The sequence below is a fragment of the Ciconia boyciana genome, chromosome 24 (genome assembly GCF_034638445.1).
Source record: "Ciconia boyciana chromosome 24, ASM3463844v1, whole genome shotgun sequence".
Classification (NCBI taxonomy): Eukaryota; Metazoa; Chordata; class Aves; order Ciconiiformes; family Ciconiidae; genus Ciconia; species Ciconia boyciana.
The window spans coordinates 3,506,599-3,531,903 of NC_132957.1; the positions used below are offsets into that span (position 1 = coordinate 3,506,599).

A 25,305-nucleotide genomic window follows, 5' to 3' on the forward strand; every position below is an offset into this window, starting at 1 on the left:
GCTGAAGCCTCAAACAGTGATCGAGTTTTTGGGGTTCATTCCTCCTCCAGTACCTCTGACCTTTATATTTTGAGAACCAACTGACTCCTGGACATCAGGCAGCGCCAGGAGAGCAGTGAAGCACTACAAGAGCTCTGCAGATCGCGAGGAAAATGGCAGAGAGCGGAGTCCACGCTTCACCTTTTCTACGTATTTGCCTAGACTTGCATGTCCAAAGCTATTCCAGATCTAAACCACAGTACCAGCCAAGAAGCAAAAACTAATCTTTAAAAAAAACCCACCCAAATGTTTTAATATTAAAGTTCGTTCCTCACCACAAAAAAAAAACAGGTCTTTCTCATGATTTTGCCATTTTTCTCCCAAAGCAGGAGGGAAGACCATCAACTCCCCAAGGGGGCAATGAGGCATGAAGCCACCCACAATTCCCATTGCCTTGATCTCCATCAGAATTTCACACTGGACCTGAGACATTTTCCAAAGGAAATTTTTGTCCAATGAACTTGCTGAAAAACCTATAATCCACCAGCTGGCTTAAGCAGCATTGGCTTTGCATAAAGCCTAAAGCCACTTCTAACATGTCACTCATCTTCCCTATTAAGCCTAATGGAAACTGTGCCGTGCAGCTCCCCGCTTAAGGACAGACACAAATTTGGACGAGTCGCCCAGAGACAGAGGGACTGATATCAAACCTACACCCCCCATCCCTGCGCCTGCACATCAAGGCCACGGACACAGGCGCAGGGGACACAGGAGGGTACAGCCACACATCCTCCTGGCCCAGCCCCATACAACCTCCTCGGCACATGGGCTGTTGCAATTTTCTACGCGTTTATAGCAAGTACTTACTCCAGCACTGGCGCAAGGGAGAAGCAGGGATAGAAATTCATTTTGAATCACAACTATACCTGGGGCTAAATCATTCGGATGGTGCGATTTACACATTCCCACCTCTCAGGGCAGTGCATAAAGCACAGCGCAGGCCCATCATTCATTTCAGGATATCGCTCTGGAACACACTGTCAAGCGAGTGTTTCATGGCACACTAGCAAGGCTTGCTCGAGGAACCGGGTGCACTCAGCAAGTAGCACTCGGTGCTTCGTGTGACGCTCCACATTCGGTAAGAGAAATAGACTCCTGGTAATGGACTACAATTTCTTCCCCTCCAGGAAGGCAGCGCTGCAACCATCAAACACGTCAGGCTGGAGGCAACGGTGATTCATCTAGTCCAGCACGCCATCGCCAGCAGCACCCAAAAGCAGACGCTGCAGAGGAATTACCTGTCTGGGTGAAGTTTCTTCCTAGCTCCAAGCCACCACTGCTTGGCAGAGGACCTGAAGCAGGACTGGATCAGTCTGGTGGGGCAGGGACTGCAGAGCAGCGCTTGCCTATGGCGTCCTGCGGTATCCAAGACACCAAATCCATTAACGCTGGAGAAATGGCGGCAAATCAGCAAGTTTTCACTCCTCGACGCATACTCAATGCACTAGCTAGAAGGCATGGATGGCATGAGAGCACTCCGAGAAGAACAGGACCCGTAAGATACTGCAATATAGGGGCTGGGGAGACCGGAGCCTTCCTGGCTACCGGTGCCCACCTCCGGCAGGAGTTAACCCACCCGGGAAGCCTGGAGCAGCCTGAACTTCTGCAAGGTCTCCTCCTGCCTGCACGCTTGGGGCTGCAGCCTTTAGCCCCAGCACAAACACCAGGTCTTGGTTAGTGAAATAATCCTTTGAATTCGAGCAGCTCCCATTTCACAGAACAACACAGCTGTTCACTTCCCTGCATGCATTTTTACAGTGAGTTCTTCCCTCCTCTCCCCCTCCCCCAGATTTTTCTGCCTTTTGCTCCTAAAGTTCAAATAAACACATTTTCAGGTTGGTAGTTGTAACTTTATCCCTTATTTTTCATTTTCCTTTTTTCAGACCTGTGTTTTAAGGCTTTCCAACTTCAGAAACCTCGCAGACACAAGACTTGCTGCATTGCCATGGCCCTTAGCCACCACTTTGTTCAACACAGAGAAGAAATCAAAATTCAAAAGGCAGTTCAACAGCCTTGACATTATGGCTACAGCAACACAAGGAAAGACAAAAGATCCCCTAGTCCAAACCCTCCAACACCCCTCAGGTCTCTCTCATGTTTTACAGTACCTCCCTCATCTCAGTCCCAAAGTTTCCTTCATTACACCTGAATTTCCTGCTCCTGCCCACCTCCAATTTTCTCAGTTTCTGCTGGAAAGGGGGGGAAAAAGTCACGCACGAGAGCTTATTTTACAACACGCGCACAAAGCTCCCTGTCTGGCCCGGGTTGTATCTCTGCCGCACATGGCTCACGACTGGCAGGCGGAAAGGAGCTGCGTGCGGGGCGGCCGTACGTCCCTCCCCGCACGAAACAAATCCAGCCCTGAACAAAACCGCTGTTTACGGCACACGCATGTGCACGTGTAGCTCCAAAACATGAATCAAAGGCCCGAGCGTGCCTCCCAGAGAGCCGACCTCCCCGAAGCAGCGTTTCCAGGAGGCAAAGCCAGCAGACTTTAAATCTTCCGGGCACTTTTTACACGTGGATTTGATCCTCAAACGCGGCGCTGGTCGGAGATTGGATTTCACTGTGGCTATTCCTCGAGGTCTCCATTTCGGCCAGTTCCCGGTGGCCCTTGCTGCTATGCAAACCCTCCAGCTCTTGCAGGCAGACAAGGGACAGGGTACTTCCACCCATGCACAGACGCTCGCTGGCACAGAGAGCTCTGGGAAAGGATCGTGTGACGCGTCCCAGCGATATCCCCAGGAGTCTGGTCCTACCCCAAGAAAAATAGCAATTTTCCCCTTTCCAGGCCAGAGCGTATTGAAGTGTCTGCCCTAAGGGGAGGCTTTTAAAAATCAAGATTTTTCCTTCCTACTCCTTCACCCAAGGAGATCGGGGCAGAAGATATCCCACATCCCCCTCCTCCTGCTCCAGCGGCTCAAAAGCTGCCGATTCCCAGCGCAGCCCATCTGGTGACCACGGGGAAAGACAGATGGACGGGGACATGCAACCTACCCAGATCCTGTAACAGAGCATGGGGAGAGGCTGCTGCTTGTTTCCTTAACTAAAGGATAAAGTTTTAATTTAAGCTGATCTCTGGGGAGAGAAGGAGGTTATTGAATCCATAGGAAGCAGCAGGGAATGAACCAAGTGACCCTGAGGCCAGGCACAAGCAGCCGGGATTCCCAAGGGTTACAAAGCTGGGGGAAAGACCGGCACCAGATTTGCTGTGGATTTTTTTCATCCCCTGCTCTGGACGCACACACATTTCCCTTGTGCTGCCTTACAGAGCAAATAAATATCATTTCTTTGGGAAAACTGGAAAGACTGTTTTCTTCCTGACCCTTCCCCCTCTCCGAATCCTCCCCCCTTTGCAGCTTGCAGAAAAGTGCCCCTAATCCCCAAATTCTCTCTCTACCTGCAGCAAGGGCTGAAACCCTACCCGGCCCCTCCCCCAGCCCTCCAACCGTGCTAATCCATCAAATTCCCTGGCCCTGCAGCCCACCCCCAGCCCCGACAGCAGCAATCCTGGCACCAGATGTCCGCTGACAAAGGCAGCGCCAAGCAGCAAAAAGCAGTCGCCCCGTCACCCCTGTCACCCCTGTCACCCCTGTCCCCCCTGTCCCGACGGGGCCCCTGGGCAAAAACCGAGTTCAAAGCGCAATAACCCGCCGGCGCAGCTGAGCATCCTTCTGCTGCTGCGCACCCTGGGCACCGGCGTGCCCGAGAGGGGCCACATCCTTCACCGGCGACATGGTGACAAAACTTAAACCGCGTCCGAGCCCGTCGAGGGGCTACATTAGATCAAGGATTTAAAACAGGGGTCACTGATGGAAAATAAAAGGGATTTTATTTAAAAAAAAAAATCAAACCCAAGCAAGACATCTGTGCTCTGTCCACACGATGGCTGAAGCAGCATTAGCAGCGACTTTGTTTAAATACGACTGTTGCAAACCTCTTCCCGGCATCCTCCTCACCGCCTGCCAGAAGGATTTTGCTAGCCAAACCACGCTCCAGATTAGCCATCTGGATTATCTGTATTTGTTAAACCCGACCGCAAGACTGGCCTTTAAGACAACACACCCATCTCCAGGGATTTGTTCATAGAAAGAGAAGTGGAGGGGGGGATAATCTCCACTCCACATCCTCAGTAACTTTTCAAATGCACTGATTTTTTTACCCTTTCTTCCCTTTTCCTTCTGTTTGTGGGGGTTTGGAACTATTGCTTCCGGTATTAGGGCACGCTACTTACATCAGCCTCCTCTGTCAAGTCCCGCTGGGCAGTTTACAGTCTCAACCTCCATCCTTCTTTCACAAATGCAATTTCAAGCTTTCCCACATTTCCCGCAGAGAAACGGGAGAAGCAACATGTCGGCAGGCACAGAGCGTCCCAACACCGCGCAGGAGGGACGGGCTGTGCATGCAAAAGCCCTGCCTGAAACCCATCCCGAAGAAAACTGTGTTAACGGAGCCACCCCAAGAGCAAAACCCAGTGCCCTGCCAAATGAGAGCAACGCCCCGTTTCTACAAGTAATTATTTGCAACAGACTCCCCGGTCGGCTTTTGAACCGGCTCCAGCTAATGGTTTCCCTGATTTGTACGGGAAGAGCATCTCTCCTCCCTCCCACACCCCGAGCATCGCTGCGCCGCGGGGACAGCCCCTGCCCTCCCCAGCCACCCACGCTCCCACCTCCTCCGCAGGCAGGGACCCTACGCGACAAATCCTCGCGAGGCTCGAGGTGCCGAGGCTTGGGGGAAATGTGAACTGTCATTTTCCCTATTACACCCAGGTTTAGTGCTGCTGTAACAGCATCATTTTATTTATGGTATTACTTCTGTCATTATAACGATCCTGCATAAATTCCACATACCGATTCTGTAACAATACTTGCTATTATAATAATGATCCCATCTGAATGGCACAGGTGCCATTATCAGAAAATCTGTTTGTAATAGAGAATCAACTGTAGAAAGAGGCATTACGCCCAAATGAACTATTTAAGAATTACCATAAACAGGGGGCTAGCCTCAATTCCCTTAGCTGCAACGCGTTGCTTCCTGCCTTATCGTGAATAGATAGCAAGTCAAAATTAGCAGGTAAGTCATCCTGAGACTTGGGAGCTAATGCTGAAACCGAGCACCGTGTGGCTTCCTCACATGAATAAAACCTACCTCTGCGCAGACGTTAATAAAGAATTTTTGCAACGCGCTTACTAAGTGCTAATGAGAGCACTAATCAGTACACGGAGAAATTGAAACACACCCTTCCAAACCCGTAAGAGAGTTATCTGTAAATAGAAAGGAAGGGCAGAACAGCTTCTTTAAAAACCCAAACTCACCCAAGCACACATGAGCTCATGCAAAATTAAGGCAGCTGTCACTTCGGAAATGACATAAGATACAGAGGAAAAATAAAGGTGTTGTAGGGTTCAGTTTGATAGATCTCCATCCCGCATCAGCCCGTGCACGTTCACAGCTCCCAGGTGGCTCCTGATTCAGAAGGTTTCGCCTACCGCAACAGTTACTACTCCTACAAAATAATTCTGGAAGGGCAGCTACTCCTTCAAAGAGAGCTTCTAACAGATGTTTTCCCACCATCAGCATTTGAACAAACACGGTGTCTCACACATTCCGAAGTCCCTCATTTTACCAGTTCATTTTTCACACCCGCAAGCGCAGCATGAAATAAATTCAAATGTAACAAGATTACACTTCCCCGGTGCCACAGGACGCGCTGCAATCTCTGCCGAGTCCGACAGCAAAGCCTTGCACGGGAATAAAATATACCTGGGGTTCAAAATCTCTTCAAACAGAGGGCAGAGGATGGCTTAGAGGGAAAGCGGTAATGGGACCGAGTGCCTTTCATCTCCAGGTGACTGGCTAAAAATTCAGCCCAGGTGAGCAGCACCTACAAAGTTGTTACTGCACAAGGGCTGCCCAGAAGCCAGCCTGAAATGAGTAAGTGGCTTCAATCCAGCTCTTTGCAGACCAGTGTCAGACAACCTGTCACTCCTACCCTGGCACCACGGGACAGCCCCCGAAAAGGCATCAAGGACAGGATTGTGCAACCTCAATTTTCTCCTTTACACGTAGCTGGGTGACACCGGCACTGCTGCTCTTTTTTGGCCTGCGCCCACACACAGCAGACAGGGACGCTCAAGCAGAAATCAGAGATACCGGGTCTATTCCTGGCCTCGCTGCCGACCTGCCGCAGGAGCCTGGGCAAGCCTCGCTACTGCTTCTGCCTCGTCTCTTTTTGGCCAAACGATTCAGCCGGTGGCACGTCAGCTCTTTTCACTGGGCGACCCTAAAACACTTTACAGAAAGGAGTTACGCATCGCTATTCCCATTTTACAGACAAGGAAGCTAGCAGATTGCCATTTCCCCAAGGCTGTTTTTCTGGCACGCTCCTTAGAGATTAAATCTAGTGAAATAGCTTCTCCGAACAAGAATCTGTACCCGCAGGCCAGATTCAACAGTGAGGGTAAAGAGGGTGTTTGAATCTCGCTGTGATCAAGGTTAAGAAACATAATAAAACACCATATCCTGCTTTTCCAGCTCTGCAGGGTAATAAGGGATTTCCTCATATACCTGCTGCAACTGTCACCTTTGCAGGAATTTAGTACCTAATACTAAATTCAGTCTGTCTGCACACTGAACCTTCAGATGGTTTATTTTGGTACCTCCACCTCCCCAAAAAATTATACACATCTCTTCCAAGTCAAAAGCATAACTGGGACCTTCTCTGGTTTCAATGCCTTTGAAAAATCACTGCTTTGCCTTTTGGCTGCAGGAGGAGGTTGCAGAGCAGCCGGACTGCAGAGCAGGAGCCCCGACGTTCCCCCACTCCCTCACTTCCACTCTGACTGGCAGAAAGATTTAGAACAAGCGTCCACTTTTCTCCTGGAGCTGATGTACCGCTTTCTGCACTAGGGATCAACGATGTACTCCCAAGATGGTAAAAGACACCTTCCCTTCTACTTAGCAGGTTCTTGGAGCAATAACGTGAAAGGATGGTGAGCGTTATGGCTTTTACTCCAGGGATGAAAAGCAAAAGAGGGAAGCGCACCCCGGAGCTGCCATCCTCTGTGCAGACCCCTCCTCCAGCGCAGCTCGGTCCCAGGTGCAGGACCACCTCACTGAGCCGGAGCTGCCGGCTGAGCCAGCCCTACTCACCGTCTTTGAGCCCACATCCCAACGCACTCCTCCTCAACAAGCAAGAGGGCGGCCTGAAAGGCACCAATCAACTGCAGACGCTCGTGACGTTAGAGAAAACGCAAATCACGAAGAAACGGTTAAAATAGCTCAATTAGCTCAAATGCACATTTTTCACTTCCTCCTTTTTGGTGGAAAAAAACCCAAACCAACCCCAACCAACAGTGTAAGTCTGTAAATAAATATTAGCCTTGTAAAATACCAGGGCTGACAAGCACCTTTGTGGCCAGAAACAGACCGGTGCTGGATTACAGACGTGCACCCGACGAACGCCGAGCTAGTTACGAGAGAAGAAAAATTTCTCAGTGCAGGTGGTTTGTTATTCTCAGAAAGTCTCTTTTCAGCAGATGTTCCTCTGTTCTGTGTGTGGCGATCCCAGCGCGCTTGAATTTGTGATTTCTCCTCCGCTAAGTGACGTTTTCAGGAAAAGGGAAATGAAAGGATAGCAAGATGCAGCTATACAAAGCACAGGCTGGAGAATCCTCTTTTTTTTTAGGAGAGGAACCAAAATGTTAATGTTTGAAACTGCTTTTCATATATAGTAATGATCAGCTTAATCTTTACATTTTTTTCCTTAACTGCAGTAGAGTTCTCCGCCAACGAACAATATAAATTTAAATTTAATTTCAAGCATTCCTTTAACTGCCTCGAGTCAGACCAGCTGCTGCAAATTCAAAGTTAGAGCCTTGACGTAAAAGTTACCTGCAACATAAAAGTGCTTTGCCTTTGCCAGAGTGTGAAAGAAATCATAAAGGGATAAAATATGGCCATTTCTCGGGAAAGTTCCAGCTACACAGTTCCCGTAACAAAATGGAGCATTTTTTTTCCCCCCTCTTCTGTTTCTAAAATTACATATTTTGGACAAATCTGCATCTCGAGCTTGAGCAGTAGTATAATGGCTAGCAAGCGAGTCATATAAAACTGAGAAAGCGAGTTATGTTTTAATCCTGGGAACCAAGCACAGAAGTTGTGCAATGTTTACACTGAATAAATTTTGTACGTTACTCAAACGCTCAAAGCCCGTGTCCTGCCCCGAGCTGCGCAGAGCGCTGTGCAGGCGACTGCTGCAGACCTGGGCTGCCTTTTATTCATTAAAAAATAAAAGGCATTTCCAGTACGGAAAAAAACCCGAGGGAGTAAAAGGGGTAATTTGGAGAAAAGGGTGAAGCGGAGAGCCGGCCCTCTGTAACGCGGGCGAGCGCTCCCAGCACGAACGGGGGGTGCTGGATGCGGTTTTTACACTTTATCTCTTGTTTTGCAGCAAAACGATGTGAGCCATCGGCCGAAGAAAATGGGGGAGGAAGGGAGAGGGGGGGTCCCCCTTCCCCCCTTCCAGAGGCCGCCCCAGCCCCAGCCCGCGCTCCCCCTCCATCTGAGCAACGCTACCCATCGCTCGCTGATAAAGCCCGGCCAAGAAGAGCTGTGCAGAAAGGGGCATTTTAACGCCTATCCACCAGCGGGAGCCGACACGGCGGCGGGCAGCCCGCCCTCAGCCCCGTCACCACCAGACCCCGCGGCCCCGGTTCCTCCTCGCTGCTCCCTCAAGCCCAGGGCCCGTCCCACGCCCGACGCCGGGAGGACGCGGCCGCGCTGGATGCTCCCCAGAGGAAGGTGCTAGCGAGGGGGGTTGTTTCCCCTTCTTAAAAACGGGGGGGAATTTAAATTTTTAAACTAAACCGACCGTCTCGACTCTCGTTTCGGTACCGGAGGGGCTCCGGGGGAGGGTCCGGGGCGCGGGGCCCCCGGGGACGGGGGGGCTTGTCGGGGCGCGGGGCAGGGACAGGCACTTACCGGGAGGGGACCGGCCGTCCCACCCGCGCCGCCCTCAGCACGGCGGCCCCCGGCGCCTACGGGCCCACGGGCGCCGCGACCCCGCCGAGGAGCCCGCCGCGGCCCGGGCGGAGGGAGGCGGAGCCGGGGCGGGGCGGCGGGGCCCAAGGCGGTGGGGGAGCGGAGCGGAGCGGGGCGGGGGGAGGCTCAGGGGGGCAGCGCGGCCGAGCGGGGCGGGAGGCCCGGGGTGGGGGAGCGCCGCGGCCCGCCAGGCCTCGCCTGCGCCCCCTCAGGGCGCCCGGCCGCGGGGTCCCTCACAGCCCGGCCCCGGGGTACCCCTCTCTGGTGCCGGCTTCCTGGCGCGGTGCCCCCGGAGCTGAGCCTTTGGGGTGCCCCCTTGTCTGGCCTTGGGGTGCCCCCCCTCCAGCCTGGGCATTCAGGGTCTCCCCGAGCCTGGCCTTGGAGTCCTGCCTGGCCCTTTGGGGTTTGTACCCCCATACCGGCCCCTCACCCACAGCTCTCATGGTACTCCCCAAAATAAAAAGCAAAAGCTACCCTCGCCCTCCATGCCAGGGGAGCACTGCTGCTCCCCCCAGCACCCCCGGCCACGCCGTCACTGACTCATCCCCACAGGGCAGCTGCTCGCTGGCAGCGCCTGCCCAAAGGGGAAACTGAGGCAGCGCAGCTGGTGCACATGCCCCGTCCCCTCCGGCTAACAGCACCCGGGCTCTTCCCTCAGCAGATCCCATCTGAGCAGGGGCCGGGGCTCCCCGAGCCCCTCAAACCCCAGCCAGAGCGCAAAACCCTGGACATGGGGCAGCTTTGAGTGGTCCCACGCCAGCCCGGCACCGAGAGCAGAGAGGGAAGGGGTGCAGCTGGGATAACCCCCACCTTGAGATTTTTGGCAATACAAAGCCCAACTTCACTCATCGGATCCTTGCTACCTTGGGTCTGGCTCTATAATCAGCTAAACTCTCACCTCCAAACACTTTAAAAAAAAAAAAAGAAAAGAAAAGAAAACCTAACAACAAAAGCCACAACCTTCTTCATTTATTTTTCATGGAGCTCCACAGACGTGCAAACCTCTTGCAACCATCTGTAAAGAGAGAAGGTAATTCCTAGCCGGAGGACTTTACAGTTTAAATAAGACATAACGCAGCAAGAGAGGACAGCGAAGAGAAAGGCGAGAGGGGGTGTGCAACAAACAGGTTTCTTCAGCGAGAGATTAGCATATCACGATTGCTACAAATACATCTTTGCATTGACTCTACATAGGATTTCGGAGTAGCTCTGTTCTCTCTGGGCAGGAACAAAACACTCTGTACTTGCTCTTTTCCAAATTATACCAAGAAGCTGGAACCGAACAAAACCCCCAAACAAAAAAATCACAACAACAAAATTCCTTCTCTCCCCTCCTTTTTTTTTTTTTTTTTGAAAGCTCGGGGTTGAAAATCCTTGGTCATTTGGGAATTCTCCGAGCCAGCCACCGTAGCGGGGCTGAGTACAGAGAGGCTCTTGGCAGGCCCCAGCGTGGAGAGGGCTGCGCTGGAGCATGTGCCTGGGAGAAGGGGGGGACGCAGGGGGCAAAGGAGGCCACATACATTTTTAGAAGAAAAAAAAAATAAAAAAAGAGAGGGGGGGAAAAAAAAAGCGTCACCGAGGCCTGCCTGGTGTGCACGCCAGCTCTGGGGGCTGGGAGCGGGGGAGCGCGGGGAGGAGAAACACTGGGTGGATGGAAGTGAGGATCCAGATTGAAAACAGATGGGATTTTTCTTGCCAACCTGACATCCGAGACCGCGGGAGGCGGGGTAAAACTTCCCCTTCGGAGAGGCTGGCAGCCAAGAGATATGGCGGGGGGGGCCCGAAAAATCCCAGTTTGGTTTAAAATCCCTTCTTGCTCCCTCTCGCTGGGGCTCCCCGGATGGCAGAGAGGAGCCCGCTGGAGCTGGGTTGTTTTTAATACTTTGAGAGGTTTGATTTTACCATTAAGTGTCTGATTCATCTGTTCCTGCTTGCTGGAGCTGAGCCCAGCCTGGCAGTTAATACTTGCCCTAGGAGACATTTTAGGGGCATTTTGCACCCACGCGGATCCCTCTGCACATACACACGAGGGAAACCCACGTACATGCACAGGAATAACCCCGTGCACACCTCCGCCCTCCCGCACGGCACGCCACGGCCAGCGTCAACCTGCAGCTAAACACCAGCCACAACCTCCACCCAGGGACCAGCTGGGACGCGGCAAACCCGTGCTCGAGCGTGGCTGCAAAAATCCACATTTCCACGTAAACCGTGGCACTATAAACCATTGGAGGACCTCACACCTCTTGGTACAGCCCCGGGCACCTGAGCTGGTAGCCTCCAGCAGCCCAAGCTGCCCAGGTTTTAAGAAGCTGCAAACAAATGATGCAACAGCCCTGAAGTGACTTAGCAGCGATTCAACAGGAGTCAATTTGTGGCCGGTTCGGGGCAGGGCTGAAGCAGCTCCCACTCTGGGTTGCACCTCCCGCTTCGTCCCTCCATCCACACACCCCACGCTTCAGTGCAAGAGGGACCGGCTGGTGCAAATCCCACCCCCGTCTGCAACAGAGGTGGCAGAGGGGTCCCCGGTGACGGGGGGACGCAGGGGCCACGCGAGTCCCCACGCTGAGCGCCGCATTTTGGGATAAAGATCGCTGCAGGACAGCAATAGGCTCAGGGCACGCACAAGCCGCTACCCGACGTGCATCAAGCCACTGGCAAAGCTGTCCCTCGGGCAGAGCGCGGGCGTCCTCCCCGGCCTGGCAGGGACTTGGGGTCCGTGCCCCCCCCCCCGGGGATTTCACAGCTACTTTACAAACCAGAAACAAAAAGTTAACGGTGCGGGCTTGACCACATATTTTCCAGGGACTCTGGGAGACCGGCTCTCCACAAGCCGGCTAACACACACTCTTTTCATTCAGAGCTTTAAATACCCAATTGTGTCTGTTTTCAGCATGCTCATTTTTAGCATTTTAATGATATGGTCCCCAGCTCTCGCCCTCCTTGGATTGGCCGCAGCGTGGGTTTTTTTTTTCTTTTTTTCTCCCCTCCTTCTTTTTAACATCTTGCAGAGCGAGAGGGGAAGGGGGTTAGCAAGAGGTCATACATTTCTCCTAACCCAAGTGTTTTTCCAGCAGGCAGGGGGTCCCGCTGGGGACAAAGACGACCCAGCCCCTTTGGCTGCCTGTTGGCTGCGAGCGCTGCACCTTCCGCTGAGGGTCCTCAGCGCAGGCGCAGGACGGGCACCCTGCCCTCCCCGGAGCATTTCAGGAAGGTGCACGATCCACGTGGATGGGTGCATTTCACGTGTGGGGACGCAATCGTGGAGTTTGAGTCCCACGTTTGCATCCCACGTTTGTGGGATGAAATGCACCACGATCCATGTCCAGGCGGTGGGCAGCAGCACCCATCCCCGCACCCAGGCACAGCCAAACCCTCGCTCACCACCACCAGCCCTGGAAGAAAGGGTTTGGGGTTTCCCACTGCAATCGCTTTCCCTTCGTCCCCTGTAGCCGGAGCTTTCCTCGGGCCCCGTGAACAGGATTTTGCTTGGCTGCACTGCTCCGCTCGCAGCCGGGCAGAAGACCCCATCTGCAAGCAGGACGTGGCTCGCAGCGTGGGCGCAGTGCCTGCACCCAGCCCGGCTCCCCAGGTCACACTCGGGCACCGCGGGTGCCTGCACCCACCTCACATCCCCCCATTCATGCCCTTGGCCTGGTAGAGCAGCTCTGCTTTTTCCACTGGAAAGCTCCCAAAGAGGCTTCAGACGCGTTAGAGCACAGCTCAAAGACTCCACCGGGAACTACAAGGAGCCCTAAGACACAAAGGCACCACGGGACCCCCAAACCCCCACACCTGGAGCTGTCCCAGGAGCCCCCGGAGCCTCCCCGGCCGTGGCACCACGCCGCGCCACCTCCCCGGCACAAAGCAGACGTAAACCAATGTGGCAGCTGCTGATTTCAAACAGCCGGCTGCAAAAGCAACCCCAGCTTCGCCGCCACCTCTAAAGCCGCTCGCTACGCTGCCCGGGAGCGCCCGTGCAGGGGTGCCAGCTTGGTTCTGGGTGCACGGGGATCAGTTTGGCTCCGCATCGTGGGTAGCCGTCACCGTGCCGACACAGCAAAGCTGCTTCGGGTCCGGGGTTAGCTTCAGCATCTCCACCCGGCCCTGCTCCTAAATCAGCTGGAGCACGCTGTGCGCCCCGGTCACGCAAACTGCTGATAGAGCCAAGGAGGGAGCAGGAGACTCACGGCTGCATCAGAGAGGAACCAAAGGTGCAGGTCCTGCGCTGTGTCACCTCCATCCCTTAGCAAACATCCACATTTCCCCCCTTCCCCAAGCACACCCAGCCCCGCTTGCTTTTGCACGTGCCGCTGCACCCCGGCTCTTGGCCCAGACCAGTCTCGAGGGATGTCCTTTCCCCCTGCCCCCCCACCCCACATCAATATTCAGCATTTTCCCCATCCCCTCTCCCCCATCTCTCCAAACACATCATGTCCATATTCACCATCCTTCACAGGCTGCTTCAACATCAGCCGCTCAGCGGATATTTTTTTTTTTCCGCCAAGTAATATCGAAATGGTATTTATTAAGTTTGCTCTCTAAGTCCCTCAATCTGCTCCATAATACAGTGAATCTGCGAGGTGATCCCGCCTCAATGAGACCAGATTAACGCAGATGATCCCGGCTTTGCGGCTCCCTCGTCCCAGGGAGGGTCAGAGGTTGTGCAGAAAGGCAAAACCCACTGGCAGCGCCGCTGCGGCCGAGCCGGAGGAAATCACGTGGCCTCTGAAAATGATTTCCGAGGTTAATTCCAGGTGGGAAGGAGGGAGCACTCAGCTTGGACACGCAGCAACTTTTAAGTCTTCGGAAAAGCCGTTTGGCTGTTTATTTCAGCCTCTCTTGCTCTTATCCCCTCCTTAAGCGCATTGATTGTACCTGCCCGCACCCTGCTCCCCAGCAAGAAGCCCATTAAATCTAAAGTTAGCTCCAGAAAGGTTCATCAGATCCATTATCTCTGCATTCAGCTAAATTATGAAAATCATTAAGATAAGGAGGCATGGAGCCTATTAGTTTCCTGGAGAGGATGCTTTACGATTTTTTTCCTTCTGCTTCCACATTTAATTACCTCAAGTTTCACAGTATTTAATTCCATTTATTAAACCTTTAATACATAAAAACAAAACAACAACAACAACAAAACCACTGCTGGTCGCCTTTAGGCAGGGTGCAGAGCCAGGGTACGGAGCAGCATCTGCTCCCCCATCCCCTTCCCCGCTCGGGTCGCGGAGAGGCCCCGATCCTGCGGCTGCACGTGGACCCTTGCAGCCGAGCTGGAGCTGCGCTCATGCGGGATGCAGCCATTAATTAAAAAATTAAGGATGTGGCCTGGGGCCCATGCAAAGGCAAAGGGAGCAGCGCCAGCCCAGGGTCCTCCCGCAGGCTCCCCCAAGCCAAGCTGGTCCCCAAGCCAGCTGCCAGGAACTTTGCTATGACCCGGGGCGATGACACAAAAAGCAGCAGGGTTGTGGGAATTCTGTTTAGTTTTTACTAAAATGACAGGAGCACAGTTTAATCTGCAATGCCACCACACCCGGAAAGCCCCAGCGGGGACGGTTCTCCCACAGGTACGCACACAGGGATCCTTGCTCAGTTATTGGTGTTATTTTTTGGACAGATGCTATTTTAGGAAATTGATAGCAAGCCTACAGAAACAGCAACCCCCCCCATGCTTCAAGCAAGGTCAATTTGAAGCATTAGAGTCTCTGGCTGCATTTTGCCTTCCCAGAGATGCTGTTTAGCAATCTTGGTTACTATTAGAGCAGCATCTAAAACCCCCTTATCCTGTAACGCCGAACAAGCTGTAACCCTCACGCCAGGCTGACTCTTTGCCACCTAAACAGGACAGAGACCAAAGAGTAAAAACAAACCCAGAGGCACAGCCAGAGAAGAGCTCGGCACAGGGTCACCCACCATGCGATGCATGGAGGGGAAGATGCCAAGCCCAAGCCCAGCTGGTCCCCAAGCCCAGCTCACCGAGACCACGGCACGAGGGCTGCAGATCCACGTCCCTGTGAGCACACAGACAATTACGTTATCATATACAGCATCTCCAAACACCTCCTTGCAGGAGATTTCAACATTTTGACCATTCATGGACCCCTAAAACTTTTCCCAAGAAGCCGTGGACGTTCACGGAGCCCCTTACAAGCCGTTCGTAGACCCTTTTCTCCAGCGCTTGCAAGGCACAGTTTGCAAATGCCACTGCCTTCAAGGCCTGTCTCATCACGGAGCCCAACAGGGCCCCACGGCTCCAAGCAGCACAGTTTCTTCCCATAGACATCTTTTACAGGATTAAACCTCAAACTTGGCCTGCATTTTGCATTTGGTTTTTAAATCAGGAATCACTCTGGAAAAGTAGCACCAGGAAGAAAAAAACAACTTGCTAAAGTGTTCCCCAGCAGCATATCCACATACTTTAATATAAAAAAGCTGCTGCTAATTTAAAAAACAAATGTTTAAGCAATCAAGCATGTTTATTTAATTTGTCCTTTCTGTGCCAGAGAAGGCCCGAGCCGCTCGCAGTGGCTGCTACACGGCGTTATCGAGTGTGTTCATGGCAAGGTCCCCACGCGTTGGGGTGGGAGCAGCTTGGAGCCCCAACCCACCCACCCTTTGGAGGGGAGATTGCCTCCTCCTGGCTCCCAAGAGAGGGTCCCTTGGGATAGTCCAGCCTCAGACCCACCACCCCCAGATGAAAATGGACATCTAGAGCCTAAAGACAGGACTCGGGATTCAACCCATTGCTTGCATCCAGCATGAACCAGATCATCTCTCTGTTCCGCCAAGAGCGGTGAAATTTTAGTTCATTTGCCATCACTGCAGACTAACGTTTTTTCACTAAAAGGACCATATATTGCTCTGCTGGCAAAGAGGGTGCAGGATGCACAGAGACAGGTACAGGGGAACCCAGAGCCCCAAAACAAAACCAGCTGGGAAGGGGCAGCCGCTGCCTTGCCACGGTGAGACGCTGCTCGCTGTGATGGAGGAAGGATGGAAAGGACTCGCGGTCCTTTCCATGGGCTCCCAGGAGCTCAACACCAGCAGCTTAAAAATACAACTTGCACTCTATTTAATGTAAACGGTCGGAACGCAGATCAGCTCTTGGTTTAAGTATTCATTGGTGCCACGACAGGACCCGTGAGCCATCTGGTAAGTGGGCTGGGAGCTTCATCCACCGCTGTGGAGCACGCCTTCAGCTCAAGGGCCACTTCGTACCACCTTACGGCCACATTCCCCAATTAACGCCAGCCACGGAGCCTGCATCTCTTATGGCAACAGTAAACTCAAAAGGGACTTTCCCCCCTTTTTCCCAAAACCTTGCCAGCAGTGAGCTAAATCCAGATCTGCTCTTCGCACCCACCCACGAGCCAGGGCAACCAGCAAAGGTTCATTAGCAGGAGGAGCCATGTTCCTCTTGCTTTGAACATGAAAGCAGCCTGAAGGGGGGTATTTTGTGGAGGAGGAGAATATTCATCACAAAAAACCCCAAAACATGGAGCAGCAAGCACTGCCTTCAGCCTCCCTGATGCCAAAAGGGCTCCTGTGGACCGGGTTAAGGATGGCGGATTACCCAAACTGGGGGGGGGGGGGGGGGAAGGTTTTTCTTCTCAAGTCACCTCTCAAAGAGACCTCCGTCCACTTGAGCTGTGGGATATGAGCATTCACCCGCTCAGCTTTCCCTCTGGCCTCCACATCAGTATATTTGGGGTTAGCTCTTACACTCACAGCCATTTAACCTGCTGTTTACATAGTTATGGTTCCACCAAGGCAATGCAAGACACACAGAACGCTAAACCAGTAAATAAACAGCCCCGTTTCCCAGTTGGACAAACCCTCCGTATCTCTTGACATGAAATCCTGCACCATTATCACCTTTGGCATGAAATATTCCTGAAGTAAGTTGGCCAGGAGGAAAGTTTCGCGGAGACCCCATGGCAGCAGCTGGATGGCAGCCCCCAAAACTGCAACGAGCTGCACGAGGTCCCTGCTGCAAGGCTGCAGGAGTATTTTGGATGCCACTGAACACCGGGGCTGGGGAGGGGAGATACGACACTGGGTGCCTGTGGGGGTTTGCTCTGCAGTGACGAGACCCGGAGGCAAGGACGCTTCTTCAGCCTTCCTACACCATTAACTCTGCAATCAAGAGATGCTGGATGTTCCCATGATGTGGTGTGTTATTCTCAATGTCAGAAGCCAGATGTTTTTTGGTTAACCTTTGGAGGGCAAACACACAGTAGCCAATAGCCCTAAGGAGCCAGGTAATGCTGGATGCTTCTCTGAGCAAGTTATCGGTAGCCCAAGGAAAGCTCGGACTTCTCAAGTTCATGGTTGCCATGTGAAAACCTCACGGATTCACAAGTTGAGTCCTGGGCTCCTGATGAAGGATGGCTCCGCATGTGCCCATTTTACAGATGAGAAAGTTCAAGAATAAACTGGAAAAACAACGTTCCCTTGGTCTGCAGCAAAGCGGGGAATGGAGCCTGCTCCCAACCATCCTTCCTCCAACAGCCACCACCACACGCAGCAGTTTCCACCAGGAGCAGCTTCTGCAAAACCCTGAAAAGCCTCTAAAGGCCCAAACTCACCAAGAAGTGAGCAATAACCACAGGACAGCAGCTCCAGGATAATCCCGTTTTCTCATGGGTCCCAAAACACCTCAAAGGACCCAATTCTCAGAGCACAAGCGAGACCCCAGAGAGGTTAGACAGCCCTGTGCCGCTCTTCCCAACGCTGGAAAAGCTCAGACCGGATCACAGATCAATATCTCCTTTCCCACCACGGCACTGTCAGGAACAGCAATGCCTCAGAGAGGGAGCGGGAGCGCAGGAGCATGAGCGAAACCATCATAAGCAGGAACTCAATTTTGCCTATCATTATCGTTGGCTTTAACAAATAGCTTCTGGGGATGGCAGGTACTTTATTAATTTTTCCCCTCGCAGCATGCAGGATGATTGAAGAAATCACTGGCCTGTTGATTTGTTTGCCTCCCTGGCCCAAAATAACTAGCTATTTATTTTTAAACAGCAGGATGCATCAAATCCCCAAATCGAGGCAACAGAGCCAGGGGGACGTGCCACACGCATCCATGGCACCGGTGCCTGGGCAGAAGGTTTCAGCCCCTTTCTCCACATTGGGAAAAAGCCAGGTCCAAGTCTCCCATTTGCACTTCAGACTCAGGAAAACTGAATAAATGGATTTTCCACCCCATTGGGTTTCTTCTGGCAGCCATGTTCCTGGTGACCCCGCTGGACTCGTTGCCCACCGTGCCCGAGCTTTGGTCCGCGTGAAGCCCAGGGAGGGTTTGGGCACCTCAGCCTCAAATACAGCCCCTGGCCTTGGACTTTGCTGCACATCCCCCATGCACGGGGCGGCGGGGATCTTCTGGGTGATGTTAGGACAGAAAAAACTGCAACGTGCACATCAGGAAACAAATAATCTTGCAAGGTGCTTCTCTCTCTAACAGTTCTCCTGCAAAACCACAGCCACAGGAGATACCAGGCACAGGCTCATGGCACTGCGGCACCTTGCCGAGTCCTCCAACACCCTTCCAACACCTAAGCGAGACGCTTGCCACGTCCCTGAGCCCTCCTGGAGCCCTCTGAGGTCAGCAGTGAGCTGGGGCCAGCTCGGGCACCCACATCCCCACTGGAGCTGGAGCTCCTCTCCTGTCCCAGCGGCCGCAGTTGCTCATGCAGGAGGATCCAGGATTCACGTTTTGCCCTCCCATGGGATTGCTCCGGGAGCACAGGAAACGCCCAAAGCAGCAGCTGATGCACAGGGACTTGTGCGACCAAAAAACCAGGGTTAATCAGCCCTCCCGAGGAGACGCCATTGGGGCTGTCAGCCGGGCGTTTTGGTGGTGATCTCTCAGCGGGGCTGCACGGGCAGGAGGGAGCATCCAGTCCAATGGCATCTGCGGGACAGGACATCTCCTCCACAGCTCTGCTTCGTAAAGACAGCCCTGCGGTTCAGGGAAAGGAGTTTCTGAAGCCACACGACCCCAGCAGAAATTACACGAGGCAGCTTCAATATCCCCATCCTGTAGGCCCCTACAGATGACCTTTTTTGACCTTTTTTTGGTGTTGGTTTTTTGTTGTTTTTTTTTTTAAAGCACCGTCTCCATTCGTTGTGGTTACTGAGAGTGTTTTCCATATGAGCAGCACCGGAGAGTCTTCCAGAGCCTGCAGCCATCCCACACCGGAGCCTGCCGAGCAGCCAAGCAAGACCCGCAAAACCCCAACGCAGGCTGCAAGCTGCCACGAGGACCACGTGGGCAGTAATGGATCTACCGAGGACTTACGTCAAAACCACTGCCAGGGAAAGGCAAGGCTGAGAAAGACGGCGTGGTCGGATGGAGCTGCAGCAGCAACATGCCACAGCCGAGGGGACGCAGGGACAGAGGGCGAGAGAAGCCGGCTCCAGCGCTGCCAGCACCGCCGGGCTGGTGCAGGGTCCCCAAAGTCCCAGGGCAGTGGCAGCTGCTGCCTGTGACAGTTCGGCAGGGAGCTGGCTCTCCCCACGCGCATTCACCCGCCCGCTTTGCGGAGAGCCTTTTTTGTTTGTTTTGTTTCTTTTTTCTTAATTTAGAAAAAAGGGAAAAGGGGAGGGAAGCAACTTTGCAGTTCTCGAGGGACCCAGGACTCCTCATGCTCATCCCCAGAGCAGGGTTAAACTGCATTACGTCTGAACAGAGCTCTCCAACGGAGCCTGAAAGCAGAGGAAATGACCTCCCCCTGCACACACGCTTCCATCGCTGCCCAGGGACAGCAGAAGGGACCCAGGGGTGCATCACACACTACCTGCCACACGCATGCACCATAAACAACGCGATATGCAGCATGCTATTTAAAAGCAGGTCCCGTGCAACTGTCCGCTGCACGTCGAGTCATGCCGGGCAGCGGCATGGGCCAGTGCCTGCCTCCCCCTCGGCAAGAGGCCCGTGTTCTGTGCAAACACGACAGGCTCGTGCCCAGGGCCGTGCACGCTGTGGCAGCTACGTGTGGCCGCAAAGGCGGTGCTGCCCTGTCCAAACATGCCCTGGCGTGGGCTGTGGTTTGTGCGGCAGAGTCATTTGCATTGATCTTGCTTTGCCACAGTAGCGTGCTGGGCTAAATCAGCGTACGGTAGCATCATCTGACTGATGGAGGTAGGTAAAGACTCTGCTTTCCTGGCTTGGGAGAGAGGAACAGCAATTGCCAGCAGGACCGGGCTGGGTTGCAGCACCAGTAGCTCAGCTGTCCCATGCCTGATGCAAAGACCCAGGTCTCTCTTCCGAAGAGACCTCCAGAAATGCACGGCTGAAAACACAGCAAATATTACACACTGCTATGTAACACCACTCCCTCCTCCTCCTCCTCCCCATGTCCCAGCCGTGCTTTCCCTCCCCATCCCACCCTGTCCCATCAGCCGCCGACCGCAGAGGGGCCCTGCCAGCTGACGGACGAAGCTTCAGGTTAACAAATCCAATTTGTTGGACACAAAAAGCCAAAGCATTTCATTTCTGCTGGCTTTTTCTTTATGAAATTGCTCAGACATTCGAGACGTGAAATGTCACCGTGTCACTTGGTGGCAGCTGAGGGCATGGAGCTGGAAAGGTCGGGAGAAGCTCTCCGAGAGCTACCCGTGCTCAGCTTGAAGGGAAAGGGGACAGGACAGACGGGGCCACTGTCACTGCTGGGGACAAGGGAGCCATCAGCACACGCTCCCAGTCCCACGAGCTCTCGGTAGAGCGCAGAGGGACGTTAACGACCAGTGCTAGAGCACGAGCACCCAGTCACGATGGCTAACAAGCCCCTTTTGCTCTCTTTGGCCCCCAAACCCTCCAGCACACTCCCCTCGACTCAGGGGCCAGCTGGAACCATCCCATTTCCCTGAGCTTCCCCAGCTCTCTCCAACCACCCCGGGGAACAGAGGGCTCCTCCTGCTCCTGCGCTCACCTGAGGCAAAAAACCAAGGCCAGGATGCTTAGCCAAGCCCTTGCATCCAAAAAGCACAATATAATCAACATGCGCAATGGCAGATCTGCCCCAACAGCCGAGAAAGAGCCGTGCTGCCGGCTGCCCCACAATGGGGCAGAAAATCCACTGCAAACCCCTCCCCAGAGAAGGGCAGGAGTTTGCACCCCCAAAGGGTTTGGTTGTGGGACACCACTTGCTCAGAGCCTGCCCGCAACGCCCCAGGCAGCTCCCCCTGCCCCGGCAGAGACAGCGACCGGTTCTCGGGTGCCTCATAGACCCCGGGACGCTGCTCCGTTTTACTGCAAACAGTAAAAGCGACGACGAACAAAGCCCAAGGGTTTTTCCTAGGGCCACTTGGGGCATCTGCCATTTGGGCAGGACACAGCGGCGGCATCAGAGGCACCACGGAGCCCGTTTGTATCCCACCAGGAGCAGGGAAAGCTCTGGCACGTGCCAGTGAACCACACAAAAGCGCTTTGCCACGACCTCTACCACCCCCGAGCTGGGTCTCGGAGCAGGGGTGTCCGGAAGGGTTTCTACTGCGTTATCCCGCAAGCGGTGCTCAGGGCACCCTGCCTCCAAACCAGAGGGACCCAAAAGCTGCGTCAGCACAGCAGGAGCCGGTCGCAGAGGCCACGGGCAGAGACAGGGCTGCGTTCCCCGCCGGGTCATGCCGCAGGGCAGGGAGCAAGAGCTGCAGCTCCCGGGCACCCCTCCAGCCGGGAGGGAACCCAAGACCTCCCCTCGCGGGTGAATTTACTGCTGGGAACATACAGTTACAGACTGGCCGATGCTGGAGGCGAGGCAGAACAAGACACCCCGCGGCACGAGGCCCAGCTATGCAAGTTATGAAAGCGCCTGAAAACGAAAACCGTTGGTGTCCGTCCATCTCCAGGGCCAGAGCCACCGAACCCACTGCCGGCACCTTTGCTGCAGACACCGCTCCAGTTGCGTGTTTAATTGCAGGAGGCTGGGGAGCAGATGAGCTGCTGCAGGTTTCTGTGCGTCAGCCCCAGCCTTATCTCAGGGCTGGAGCCTTCCCGTACGTTGCAAGGCTGATGCTGGCCAGAAAGGCATCTCTGCTCACATGCACTCGCGGCGGGGGCGAACAGCCGAGGGCAGCTGCAGCGTCTCCCACCCCTCCGGCCAGCCTGCGTGCAGGACGTTATGCGGATGTCGCACTGTTGGTCAAAGTCTCAGGCTCCGTGCGATGCCCGAAGCACAGCGACGCCATGCAGCAAGGTGGGAGCCCTCGCTGGCATTTCACAGCCCTGTCCCAAAATGCCAAACCCCCATCCCAGAGCACGGCCGGTACCAGGTGGGAGAGCGAAGGCTGCTTCCCACGCTGGCCCGCCACACTCCCCGGATGGTTCCTGGTCCCAGCAGCAGGAAGGAACCAAGAAGACACGGAGCAGGGATGCTGCTCCGGTTTGCCTCTGGGGCACATGGAAAAACAGAAACCAAGAGAAGCACTGCCAGGAGGGCCTGATCCAGGCAGCGGTGAGCGGCCAGAGCCCAGGAGGGGACAACAGGGAGACACGTCTTCGGTCAGCCTTGGCTGAGCAGCGGCCGCCTGCCTCGTGCCCGGTGCTGCAGCACCCGTGGGAGATGTGCCACGAGCATCTGCGGGGGCGAGATGGAGCCTGGACTCTCCCGCAGCAGCGGGGAGCTCCCACTCCCACGGCATGGGGCTCTGCCAAAGCTTCAATGCATCCTCCTGGGAGGGGGCGGCCGCCGCACGGAGCCCTGCCGGGAAGAACGGTACAGCCGGAGAGGGGGCAGCTGGCACCGAGCTGAGCAGTGGGGCTGCACACCCCTTCCGCCGCCAAGCCGCACGGGCTGTTCCTGCTCCCAGCGTCCCTTCCACCGCCTCCTTCCCAGCGGCGTCCCCCACGCGCCCGTCTGCTGCCACCCGCTCCGTCCGCCCCCGCGCCAAGCGCTCCCGGCTCATCCCATCCCGCCTGCCCCAAAGATTTCCCAAACCTTCCCCAAAATGGGGCTGCTTGGCCGTGATGTGGGTTTTCCCGGCTCTTGCCCAGTTGTGCCAAAGCACACTTCGAGAGACTCGACGGCAAGCAAGCGCGCGCTCACGGCATCAGCCGACTGCAAGTGCAAGCGTGCCCGAGGGTACCTCTGTCCCGCGCTCTCCTACTCCCACTATCCGCATCCAGAGGCTGCAACTGCAAGAGGAGCCAAGAGACGCACGTACAGACAGAAAGGGATGGACGGACAGGACTCCTTTTGATGCCACCGCTTTCAGCGCTGCCTTGGCGGAGGGCACTGAGAAAGCAGTACAGCCATCTTGTGACTTAAAGCCCAAGCCCGGCAACTATTTACACAGGCAGGATTTCAGGATATGGGTTTTCTTCCCCTCCTAAGAGACTAATCAGAAAAAAAATGGTTTTAAAATAAAGCCACTTCCAAAGAAAAATCCGAGTTGAAAGTCTTACTTTAATTTTATTCTGAAGATTAAAGCACACTGCAGAGCGTTCTGGGGGCCTGACGAGAGTCCAGCATCACAAGCTCCTCTGATATTTCCTAGAAAAGCCTGGAACAGAGTCACCTGTAAACTCTCCTCATGAGAAGGTTTAGAGGGCTCGGAGGAGAGGGCTCCGGGGCAAGTACCGCCTGAGATGCTGCTGGACAGCCCCTGCCTCGAGAGCATCTGTCCTGTCAGGACAGAGGACGAAAAGTTGAGGCACGGAGAAGGGATCCGACTCGCTCAAAGACAGCGGAAAAACTCAAGGGTAAGCCAAGAACAAAGCATCGGGCTGGGCAATCCAGTTACGAGACAACGCAGCCTAATTACAGCCTGGCTCTGGGTGGTTTTTAAGAGCGAAATACAAGCCTACGTGCTCCGCGGGCTGAACCGGCCACGCGAGCGCTGGGGACGGCGACTCCGGGGCACAGACCCCTCCGGGGTCAGCCCTCTGCCCCGCTCCAGAGTGTTTTGCAGAAAGGCTCTGGGCAAGAGCTGAAGCGCTTCTCCCTGGCTTCCCATCCCATCAGCACGCACTCAGCACAGGCTACTCCGGCAGCATGAAGCGCTCAAGCGCACGGCAAGCTCGCCCCTTCGAGGAGGCACCAAAGACAGCGGCAGACACGATCTGCCTGCCCCCTCCGCTTTGCCAGTCCTGTCAACCAGCTCCCCTAGACGCAGAGCGGAGACCCAAACTGTGTCACCCATCCTCGATGAGGGGGGACAGTCCAGTAAGTAAAGCACGGGATGAGGTCGGACACTGGGGACGATGTCCCAGGTCGGTCCTCGTACGCAGCTCTGTGCACACACCCAGACCGGGAAGACCCCTGCCAGCCACAAATGCACCTCCAGGCATGAAAACTGCATCTCCTCTCTTCATCCCCTCCTCACTACTCCTCTCCCAGCCCAAAATCCAGCCCCTTGCCAGGCTGGGCGCACACTGGAGGCCCACGGCACCCATCTGAGCCCCCACAACCCGCGCAGCAAGCTCCCCAAGGCAGCCGGGATGCGAAGCCTTAGCTGTGAGGGCCATTTAATATTTTATGCCCTTTCCTCCCTTACTTTTAAGAAACACTTTAGCTCCTCCTCATCTCCCTACTTTTCCTCTTTTCAAAGCAGCCTTACACCTGTTTTCAGGTCAGCACACCTTGGGGCTGCTGGACGGGTGCTGTCCCCCCGTCCCTCTGATGGAAGGAGAAGCAAAGGGACGCTCGTGCCCTCCACACCGCTGGGGCAGCTGCTCAGCCCGGGGATTTTCAAGCTGCTTTGCAGAGGGAGAGATGGCTGGATAAAGCAGTGAAGCTGTAGTCCTGCTGCCTGCAGCTCGGGAGCAGATGCCGAGAGGTCTTGTGGTCACTCTCAAAACCCAGATAGCCTCACTGGGATTCTCTTACGGGGACCAGCAGCAAAGCCTCTCGGGCATGCAGTCTGTGAGCAGCCCCGGGGACCAGAAATGCCACCGGTGCTCCCACCCCGCAGCGCCAGACAGGCTTCTGCAGGTCAGGCTACTAAAATTGAGGCGCTGAAAGTTGATAGGGGCTGCTGGCGGCCGGAGCTTCCTCCTCGTCCTTCCCCGAGGAAGCGGGATAACGTTGGAAGGACACGCCACGACAGCGGCTCGTCCTCGGACCTCGCTGCTGCCACCCCCTGCCCTGCACCCAGCTCCGCTCGGGTTCATTGTCATCCTCAGCCTTTGAGGGTGCCAAGCTGTGCTTTGGGCTCCTGGAAAAAAGAAAACTTCTTATGAGCATGGCACAACAAGTCCTTCCAGGAAGGAGT

General features: G+C 54.7%; 1 protein-coding gene across 3 annotated transcripts in view; it reads right to left on the reverse strand.

Moving 5' to 3' along the window:
- PTPRS (protein tyrosine phosphatase receptor type S) overlaps window positions 1–25,305 on the reverse strand; it is a 164,840-nt gene that overhangs the window by 128,904 nt on the left and 10,631 nt on the right. For 2 of the 3 annotated variants that reach the window (XM_072845127.1, XM_072845125.1), the window contains exon 1: window positions 9,028–9,165. The exons of the other annotated variant lie outside the window; for it this stretch is intronic. The gene's annotated coding sequence lies outside the window, so the exon portion shown is untranslated. Of the gene's footprint in view, window positions 1–9,027; window positions 9,166–25,305 lie in introns of those variants that run through there. 3 annotated transcript variants of the gene reach the window in all.